This window comes from Rhineura floridana, chromosome 22 (assembly GCF_030035675.1).
Source record: "Rhineura floridana isolate rRhiFlo1 chromosome 22, rRhiFlo1.hap2, whole genome shotgun sequence".
Lineage (NCBI taxonomy): Eukaryota > Metazoa > Chordata > Lepidosauria > Squamata > Rhineuridae > Rhineura > Rhineura floridana.
Genome location: NC_084501.1, coordinates 16,019,381 through 16,028,316, shown reverse-complemented (window position 1 = coordinate 16,028,316; position 8,936 = coordinate 16,019,381). Strand labels below are relative to the sequence as shown.

Here is an 8,936-nt window from a genome sequence, read left to right as displayed (position 1 = left end):
TGAAATCAATGGACTAAACTTAGGCATGCTTATTCATTTCAGTGGGTTTGGTAGGACTAACATTGAATACAAGCCCAGGAACCCAATCCAGGTCCTCAGAAAGTCACACTGTAATCTCAAACTTGGTGTTGTGGTCACTGATGGATTTGAGGGTCGTGACAAATGTTTCATCTCCTTGTTTTCACTGTTTCTCAAATAAAGATTCTGTCTGTTCTTACCCCTGGGACATTGTCCATGAAACCCATGCTTAAAGGTTATCAATGCATGCATGTGAATTAGCAAATATGTGGCAAATGTATAGAGATCAATCCAAAACACAAGCACGTGGGTTTGTCAGTGTGCAAGAAGCTTTTAATGACTTTGCAGGAATTTCAGAGCAAGAAAGTCTGAATGTTCCATTTTCCACATTGGGGAAATCTGGATTGTGATACAAGCCAACTTTGGCTTACAAGAAGTGAAGGGATATGCAACAAGGGACAATCTTCATTGGGCATTTGAATCCTCCTTGAAGGCATCTACTTCAGCTTCTGAGGGTAGACCTTCTGTTGTCCACTGCAGCATCCGCCACCGCTGCTACCACAGCATCCGCCACCGCCGCTGCTACCGCCACAACATCCGCCACCGCTGCTTCTGCCACCACAGCATCCCCCACTGCTCTGACTTTGTTGAGAATATCCTCCAACGCGGCTGCCACAGCATCCACCGCTGCCTCCATGGCTCCGGCCGCCACAGCATCCACCGCCACTACCACCACAACACCCGCCACCGCCGCCGCAGCAGCTTCCTGATTGTTGTTGCTGTTGGCTCATCTTTTCTGTGTATTGGGTCACCCTTGAGGAAGAGAGAATGTGATAGAGATTGGCATCATTTGAGGGCTGGAATCTCAAAGACAACAGTTCCTAGAAGAGACTATTTACAATGCAACATCCTCCCTTGAAGTTGCTATAAAGGCACAATGTCTTTCCTTTCCCACATTTATGGTGTGTGTACGCACATACTGTTTCTAGTCTCATGAGGCGGGTTAGGCTGAGAGCATATGGACTGACTGAGACCAGGACTGTTGAACCTGTGGCCCTTCATAGGCACATAGGAAGCGGCCTTATATTGATTCAAGGCATCAGTCCATATAGATTAGTATTGTTTGCATTGATTGGCAGCATTTCTCTGGGTTTCAGGCAGGGAGCCTTTCCAAGCCCTATTTGGAGATGCTAGGAACTGAACAGCTGAACCTGGGGCCTTCTGCAAGCAAGGTAGATGCTCTGCCACTGAGCTATGGCCCTTCTTCTGTTTTGGATGTTGCTTGGCTGTAGCCACTACAATCATGGCCTGTTTGCATGGTAGCTGGGGCTGATAGGAGCCAGAATCCAACAACATCTGAAAGGCCCCACATCTCTGGATTAATGTATTTGCCAGCTCTTACCATTCAACCAGCCACGGATGGCTCCCCTTCAACTGGTTAACTATATTCCATTAGTATGTGAGCTTCTTTAAAAAAGAATCTCAGTTTCCATGTAAGCTATGAAGGACGTAAGAGCCCAACTGGATCAGACCAAGAGTCCATCTTGGTCAGCATTCTGTTCACAGTGGCCAACCAGTAGCCTCCAGGAAACCCACAAGTACGACAGGAGGACAATAGCCCCTTTCTAGTTGTTACTCTCCAGGAGCTGGTATCCAGTGGCAAACAGCCTTTGAAAGGTGTATACAGCCATCAAGATGACTAGTCCTCATTGCCAGATAATTTTTTTTAAAAAAATGAAAACGCGATCTAGACAAATTCTTTTAAAACAGGAAAACAATGCATTTGTATTTGAATTACTCTGATTCTGTCTTTCTCAGCAGGCATGAACTCCGGCTGGTGTCTATGTATGTTCTGCGTATAATAGACCCATTGAGATAAATGGAGCTAAGTTAGTCATGCCCACTGATTTCTATGACTCAGATCACCTTGGAGAGCCACTGCCAGTCAGAGTAGTGGGCTAGATCAGTGCCCTTCAACCTTGGGTCCCCAGATTCTGTCAGACTACAACTCCCACCAACCCAGCCAGCTTAGCCAAAGGTCAAAGATGATGGGAGCTGTTCCAACTGGAAGACCGCAGGCAGGGCATGAAGGCAAGAGCCCTCTCTTACTGATAAGAACATCAGAAGAGCCTTGCTGCTGGTCCAGGCCAATAGCCTATGTAGTCCAGCATCCTGTTCTCACAGTGGCGAACCAGATGTCTCTGGGGAGTCTGCAAGCAGGATCTGAGTTCAAGAACACTTCCTCCACTTGGGATTCCAAGCAACTGGAATTATTCAGAGCCATACTACTTCCAACAGAAGAATATAGAGCAGAGCTATAGCTGCTGGTATTCATTGATAGTCTTAACTTGCACAAGTTTGTCTAATCTTCTTTGAAAACCATCCAAGTTGATTGCTATCACTATCTTGTGAAAGCTACTTCCATAATTTAACTATGTACCATGAAGAAGTCCTTCCTTTTATCTATCCCGAATCTTTCCTCCAAATTCAAGTATTATGAGAGAGGGCGAAAAATGCCTAGCATCTCCAGGGTTAAGCTTTGCAGGATGCCTCTACCTATATCTGATAGAACCATTAAGAGCCAGGAGAAGAAAGATCCTCATACTCACCTGTTGATCGTCAAGAAGAAACGGTCAAGTGAAGTATTGTCGAGTGGAATGAGAAATGCATGAAATAAGGGACCTTTTATAGTATAGCTGAATGGCCTGTTTCAGAAGTTGCGGCAGGTTCTGAGAAGGCCCATTGGCTCTTGAGGCATCCAATGCCTGACAACTACACACCATTTGGCTTTAATTAGGTTGACTCATCAGTGCACGAGATGATAATCTCCAGTTACACAGGAGAATGTGTATTTATTGGTGGATTGTTCCTGTCACTCCAGAACAATGTAATTACTGACTTAGCGGATGGAACAAAGTCTGTCCTAAACCTTTTGACACCTGTTCTTTCTTATATCATAAAACCCAGCACTTGTGAAGGAACAGGAAGACCCTTGCCCCATGCCCTTAGTTCAGGTGAAAGTGAGCTCTGGGGAAGAAATGGCAACAGGAGCCTAGGACAGGTGTGAAGAACAGCTTCTGGTTAGTGACCCCAGTCTGGGCCTTTTTGACAGATGGGCAGCGCCTCCCACCTGTCAATCACCTGATGTCACAATAGCATGGATTTAAAAAATCCTCTGTGGTGGCAGCTTGAGCCAGGCTCACAGATCTTTACCATCACAGACATCAATTCCATACTTGCACTTCTAGCAAGTGCCAAAGCTGCATCCCCACCTGCATCAGGTGTGCGGAGGTGGGCATACTTTGGAGAAAATGGTCTCATGGGTCAAACTGGGAATGGTGCTGAGGCTCTATTAGATTGGCAGGCCAGAGGTTCCCGAACCCTGACCTAGGATATACCTCCTTTGTATGACATTTGTCACAGATCAAAACTAGATTCAGTCCCCCATTTAAGAGCTCCTGCTGGTGTAGGACACCTCTTGAATTAAATCCAAAGCAGTGGTAGTCAATGTGGTGCCTTCCAGATGTTGCTGGACAATAGCTCTCATCATCCTTGGTCATTCAGCATGCTGACTGGGACTGAAGGAGTGCAATGACATCTGGAGGACACCATGCTGGCTACCCCCTAGTCCACAGAAGCAGTTTGAGAAGCAAAAAAGATGTAACTGGGTTTGGAGCAGAGCTTGGAAAAGTTACTTTTTTGAACTACAACTCCCATCAGTCCAATCCAGTGGACATGCTGGCTGGGGCTGATGGGAGTTGTAGATCAAAAAAGTAACTTCTCCAAGCTCTGGTTTGGAGGAGTAATGTGTGAGCATGCAGAAGAGATAAAGATGGGAGAAGGGAAGGTGCAGATAAGATGGGCCTGAGATAGGAGAAAGAGAACGGAAACAGATTTGTTGGCAGTCAGAAGATCCTTGGTACAGTCATATGTGGTTTATGAGTAGTATCCAACTAAGATCTATTTAGAGTAAAAAAAAACATTGAAATTACTGCAGAGATCTCTGAATGAGCTACTTGAATGAGCCTCTCTCTGCTGGTGGCTTTGGAGAGCAGAGGTGGTAGTGGACTAGATACTTCAAGGTTCTGAACATCAGAGGAGTCTTGCTGGCCCAGGCCAAAGGCCCATCCAGCCCAACATGCTGTTCTCACAGTGGCCAACCAGATTCCTCCAGGAAGCCCACAGGCAAGGCATGGAGACAAGAGCCTTCCCTCACTCCTAAGAACATCAGAAGAGCCTTGTAGCTGGATCACGCCAATGGCCTGCCTAGTCCAGCTTCCTGTTCCCACACTGGCCAACCGGATTCCCCAATGAGGATTTGACAAGCAGGACCTGAGTGCAACAGCAACTCTCGTCATGATATTCCCAGCAACTGGTATTCAGAGACATATTCCCTAAGCCTTCCTCCTCCACCAGAAGCCCATCAGGTGATGACCAGTTGGGACTACCTGAATAATATAGACCTGAATAACATGGTAGAGCATCTACTTTGCACGCAGAAAGTCCCAGGTTCAATCCCCAGCATCTCCAGGAAGATCTGTCATATTCAGATGCATCCCAATGCTGATCTTGTAGGTAATTTAACCATCATGACTGAAGACACACCTCTCTTCCCTGGCCTTTGACACCTGAGATATGTATTTCCAGAACCCACCCTATTCCTGTGACTGTCACTTGTTTTAACTGTTTTTAATATTGAATTTGAAATTGTTGTGACCTGCCCTGGGATCTCCTGGTGAAAGGTGGATAACAATAACACCACTCACTGATAGCCTTCTTCTCCGTGAATTTGTCTCAACTCTTTTTAAAGCCATCCAGGTTGGTGGCCATCATTACCTCTTGAGGTAAATTAAGACATAATTTAACTGAGAACTATGTGAAGAATTACTCACATCTTGTCTGTCCTGGATTTCCCAGCAATCAGCTTCATTGGATAGCCCTGGGTTCTAGAAAACCACAATGGGATTTTATACATCTCTGCCATGGCCTACCATGACTTGCCTGTTTTCTAAATGCCAGTCCTTGGAACTGTAGCTAATTAAGGGTTCTGAGTGTTGTTTGGAGACCCTCCCATTCCCCTCACAGAGCTATAATTCCCACAGTTCCCTGGGAAGCGGGATTTATTGTTAAACCACTCTGGGAATTGTAGCTCTCCGCACCCTTGACAAACTACAGTTTCCAGGATTCTTTGGGGTAAGCCATGACTGTTTAAAGTGGTATCATAGTGCTTTAAATGTATAGTGTGGATGTGGCCTCAGAGGCAGTATATCTTTGAGGCCCAGATCTCTTGAAGATAAGAAATTGGGAGGGCTATTGCATTCATGCCTTGTTTGTGGGCTTCCAAACAGCATTTGGTTGGCCACTGTGGGAAATATGATTCCGGATTAAATGGACCTTTGCTCTGATCCAGTGGTGCTCTCCTTATGAATGTAAGTCCAACCCATCTCATTGAGTGTCAAGGAGACCTGTGAGCGAGGAAGGGAGAAACAATTGTATGTGCAGTTACCCAATTGCATGTTTGCATGTTCGCACAACCCTTGAGAAGAAAGTTAGGCTGAATTATAGTGTGAACTGTCACAAGTTACCCATGGCTGAGTATGGACTCAGATCTCAGGTGCAATAGAAGCTGCCTTACACTGAGTCAGATCTTCAGTTTATCTAGCTCAATATTGTCTACACTGACTGGCAGAGGGTCTCCAGGCAGAGGTCTCCCCCAGCCCTACTTGGAGATTGAATTTGGGACTTTCTGCATGCAAAGCAGGTGCTCTGCCACTCAGCTATGGCCCTTCAGTCTCATTGAAACTCTTTTTGACATTTCTCCAATATTTCATCCAAGGAGGACATTGCAAATTGTCCCCGAAAGGTCTCTTGGGGTGAAATTCATCAAGAAGGCTTATATTTAACAATGCACAGAGAAAAGACTGAATTTGGGGGTTGAATCTGGGACCTTCTGCAAGGCAGATACTCTACTGCTAAACCACAGTCCTTCTTCTTGGTTCGCATCCAACATGTTTGCCACCTGATCATCCCTTTGTGTCTCTGCTGGATGCATCTTGTGTTTGAAAGCCTTGCCTAAACCTTACCTTGCACAGCCCATGGAGGTTCTGATGGGATGGGTCACCAACTAACCCGGACGGATTTATTTATTTATTTATTTAATTTAATTTATATACCGCCCTAAGCCCGAAGGCTCTCTGGGCAGTGTACATAGAAGATAAAAACAAGTACAATGTATAAATACAATAAATACAATGAATCAAAAACCAAAAACAGACAAACAATACAAGAACCAAACAACGTCAAGAATACAAAATAATGCTAAAATACTGTAAAATACACTTTAAAATGCCTGGGAGTATAAAAAGGTTTTCACCTGGCGCCGAAAAGATAGCAGCGTCGGTGCAAGGCGCACCTCATCAGGGAGACCATTCCATAGTTCATCAGGGAGACCATTCCATAGTTCATCAGGGAGACCATTGCCAACTAAACTGTCAGGATTCTTCCAGCAATGTTTTTGGGATGATGATATCATTGTGCAGAGAAGCGTGTAGGCAAGCTAATTGCATAGGATGTGACATATCTACCTGCAATTGACATCCAGGTGTGGGTTGAAGAAAGGATTGTCCCTGAATGGAATTTAGACAGCTCAGCCTCTCTGATAACATCAGCTGCTGTGTTCTGGAAATTGATGACTTCCATGGTTGTGTTTTTTTTAAGTCATATGACAATACTGTTTGCCAGAAGAATGGATTAACACGGGACTGGGGAACCTTTGGTCCTCCAGATGTTGTTGAATTGTGACTCCCATCAGCCCTAGTGAGCTTGGCCGATGGCTTGACTAATACATATCACTGCAAATATTTATTCACTTGTTTGTTTCTATACCACTTAATTATAGGCATCTCTAAGCAGTGTACAGGAATCACAGGATCATAGAACCATAGAGTTGGAAGGGGCTATATGGGCATTGAGACCAACCTCCTGCTCAGTGCAGGAATCCAAACTAAAGCATAACCGACAAGTGCCTGACCAGCTGCCTCTTGAAGACTCAATAGAATGAAGAGACTCAGAGGAGATTCAATACAATGAAAATGAGTTAAAACTACAAAATCAGAATTCAATTAAGAAGTCTTCTGGAATGATCATCATCATCTTCTTCATCAGTAAGCACTGGAAGTTCAACAGGGCGAGAGGGTCTGTCTGACCTCAACTGGAAGGGTAATCCATAAGACTGGGTCCACAATACTGAACTCATTGCCCCTTTTGCATCTGAGCCATGCATCTGAGCCATGAGGGACCACTGACAGTGACTCTCCCAAAGATCTCAGCAATCAGACAGGGATATAAGGGATCAAGCGGTCCCTGAGGTATCCTAGACCAAAGTTGTTAAAGGCCTTGTACATGAATACAAGAACCCTGAATAGCTAAGGACTAGCACTGCATATGCATTTAATATCATCACTTGGGACTGGAATGGGGTTAGAGTTTTCCAGCCTGAGGGTTGCTTTTCTTTCTGGGCAGCCTTCTGAGGACCACATGCCAGGGGCGGGCAGGGCTAGAGGCAAACGTGGGTGGAGCAACAGATGTAAATTGTACCTTTGTATAGTAGGCTAATTTATATACACACACATACCCCTCTCTGTCTTCTATCCAGGCAAGCAAGAAGTGTTATCAGGGTTATCAGATGTGTCAATGACACATCTCAGCCAGGGAAAACAAACATACAAACAAAACAGAAATCTCCTAAGGAAGATGTGAAGCAAGGCCAATGAGGGGTGTAGCTTGGGAAGAGGGCCTGTGGCTGGGGAGAAGGTGTGGGATGGGAAGAGTTCCAAGGGTCAGACAGAAAGGGCTGGAGGGCCACATTTCATGTCTGACTGTGAGGTTCTCCACCTATGTTACATTCATTTATTCCTATTTACATGTTAACATTGACATCCTATCTTTCCTCCCAGGAGATCAAGGGGGCATGCATAGTTCCTTTTCTCCCCATTTTATCCTCCCAACATTGTGTGTGTGTGTGTGTGTGTGTGTGTGTGTGTGTGTGTGTGTGTGTGTGTGTGAGAGAGAGAGAGAGAGAGAGAGAGAGAGAGAGAGAGAGAGAGAGAGAGAGAGAGAGAGAGAGATGCGGAAAGCACAGGAATGCAGTCATTTTGGATCTCATCTGGATTCTCAGGGATAGATTAACCATGTCAAGAGAAGAGGGAGAAAAAAGCATGGATTGTCTAGAAAAACCCACCAAGTGCTGGCACAGTTTGCTCTTTGTTTGTCTAACTGTAGCCCGGCCCTTTACCATGGGAAGAGATTTTTGTAGCAAAAGTAAGTAAATAAATAAATATGTTTTCTTTTAGAGGACTGATGACAAGGGCAAGGGACTGATGATAAGGGCAAGGGAGATAATCCTTCATGTCACGTTTTAAAATTTTATTTTAACTGGGGACAGACCTGCTGGGTGGCATCCAATTTCAGCCCTACTCAGAGTAGGCCCATTGAAATTAATGAATCAAAGTTAAGTCATGTCTGTTAACATCAATGGGTCTGCTCTGAGTAGGACTTAAATTAAATTCCACCCAATGGGTCTATGCTAAGGTAGATAGCACCCATTAACTGGGAGGATAGGGATTTTCGAATATCGGAGAATTGCCAGGTGAAAGTCCATCCCCATAACATAAGCATTGTTGTGGCCGCTGTTTGATACTTTTTGTTAGAGTGATAAGTGTCTAATAAGTCTGGGTTGATCGGCTAGTGGTTCATCTATAGGAGCTGATAATAAGAGATGGTCTCCTGATGGATGGCTCACCAGTTTGGAATGAGATACCCATCAGAGCTGAAAAAGGTGATATCCTTCCAACTGGGAGGGAAGGAGAATGGGAAAGGGGAAAATATATACAGGCAGGGCCCGCTTATACGGCAGGTTC

At 45.0% G+C, this 8,936-nt stretch overlaps 1 long non-coding RNA gene across 1 annotated transcript; it reads right to left on the bottom strand.

Annotated features, from left to right (window-relative positions):
- Positions 1–329: 329 nt before the first annotated feature.
- Positions 330–2,810, bottom strand: LOC133374741 (uncharacterized). The gene is made up of 2 exons (XR_009759961.1): positions 2,628–2,810; positions 330–831 (listed from the first exon to the last, which is right to left on the bottom strand). It is a non-coding gene; the product is annotated as an uncharacterized LOC133374741 (long non-coding RNA).
- Positions 2,811–8,936: the final 6,126 nt, after the last annotated feature.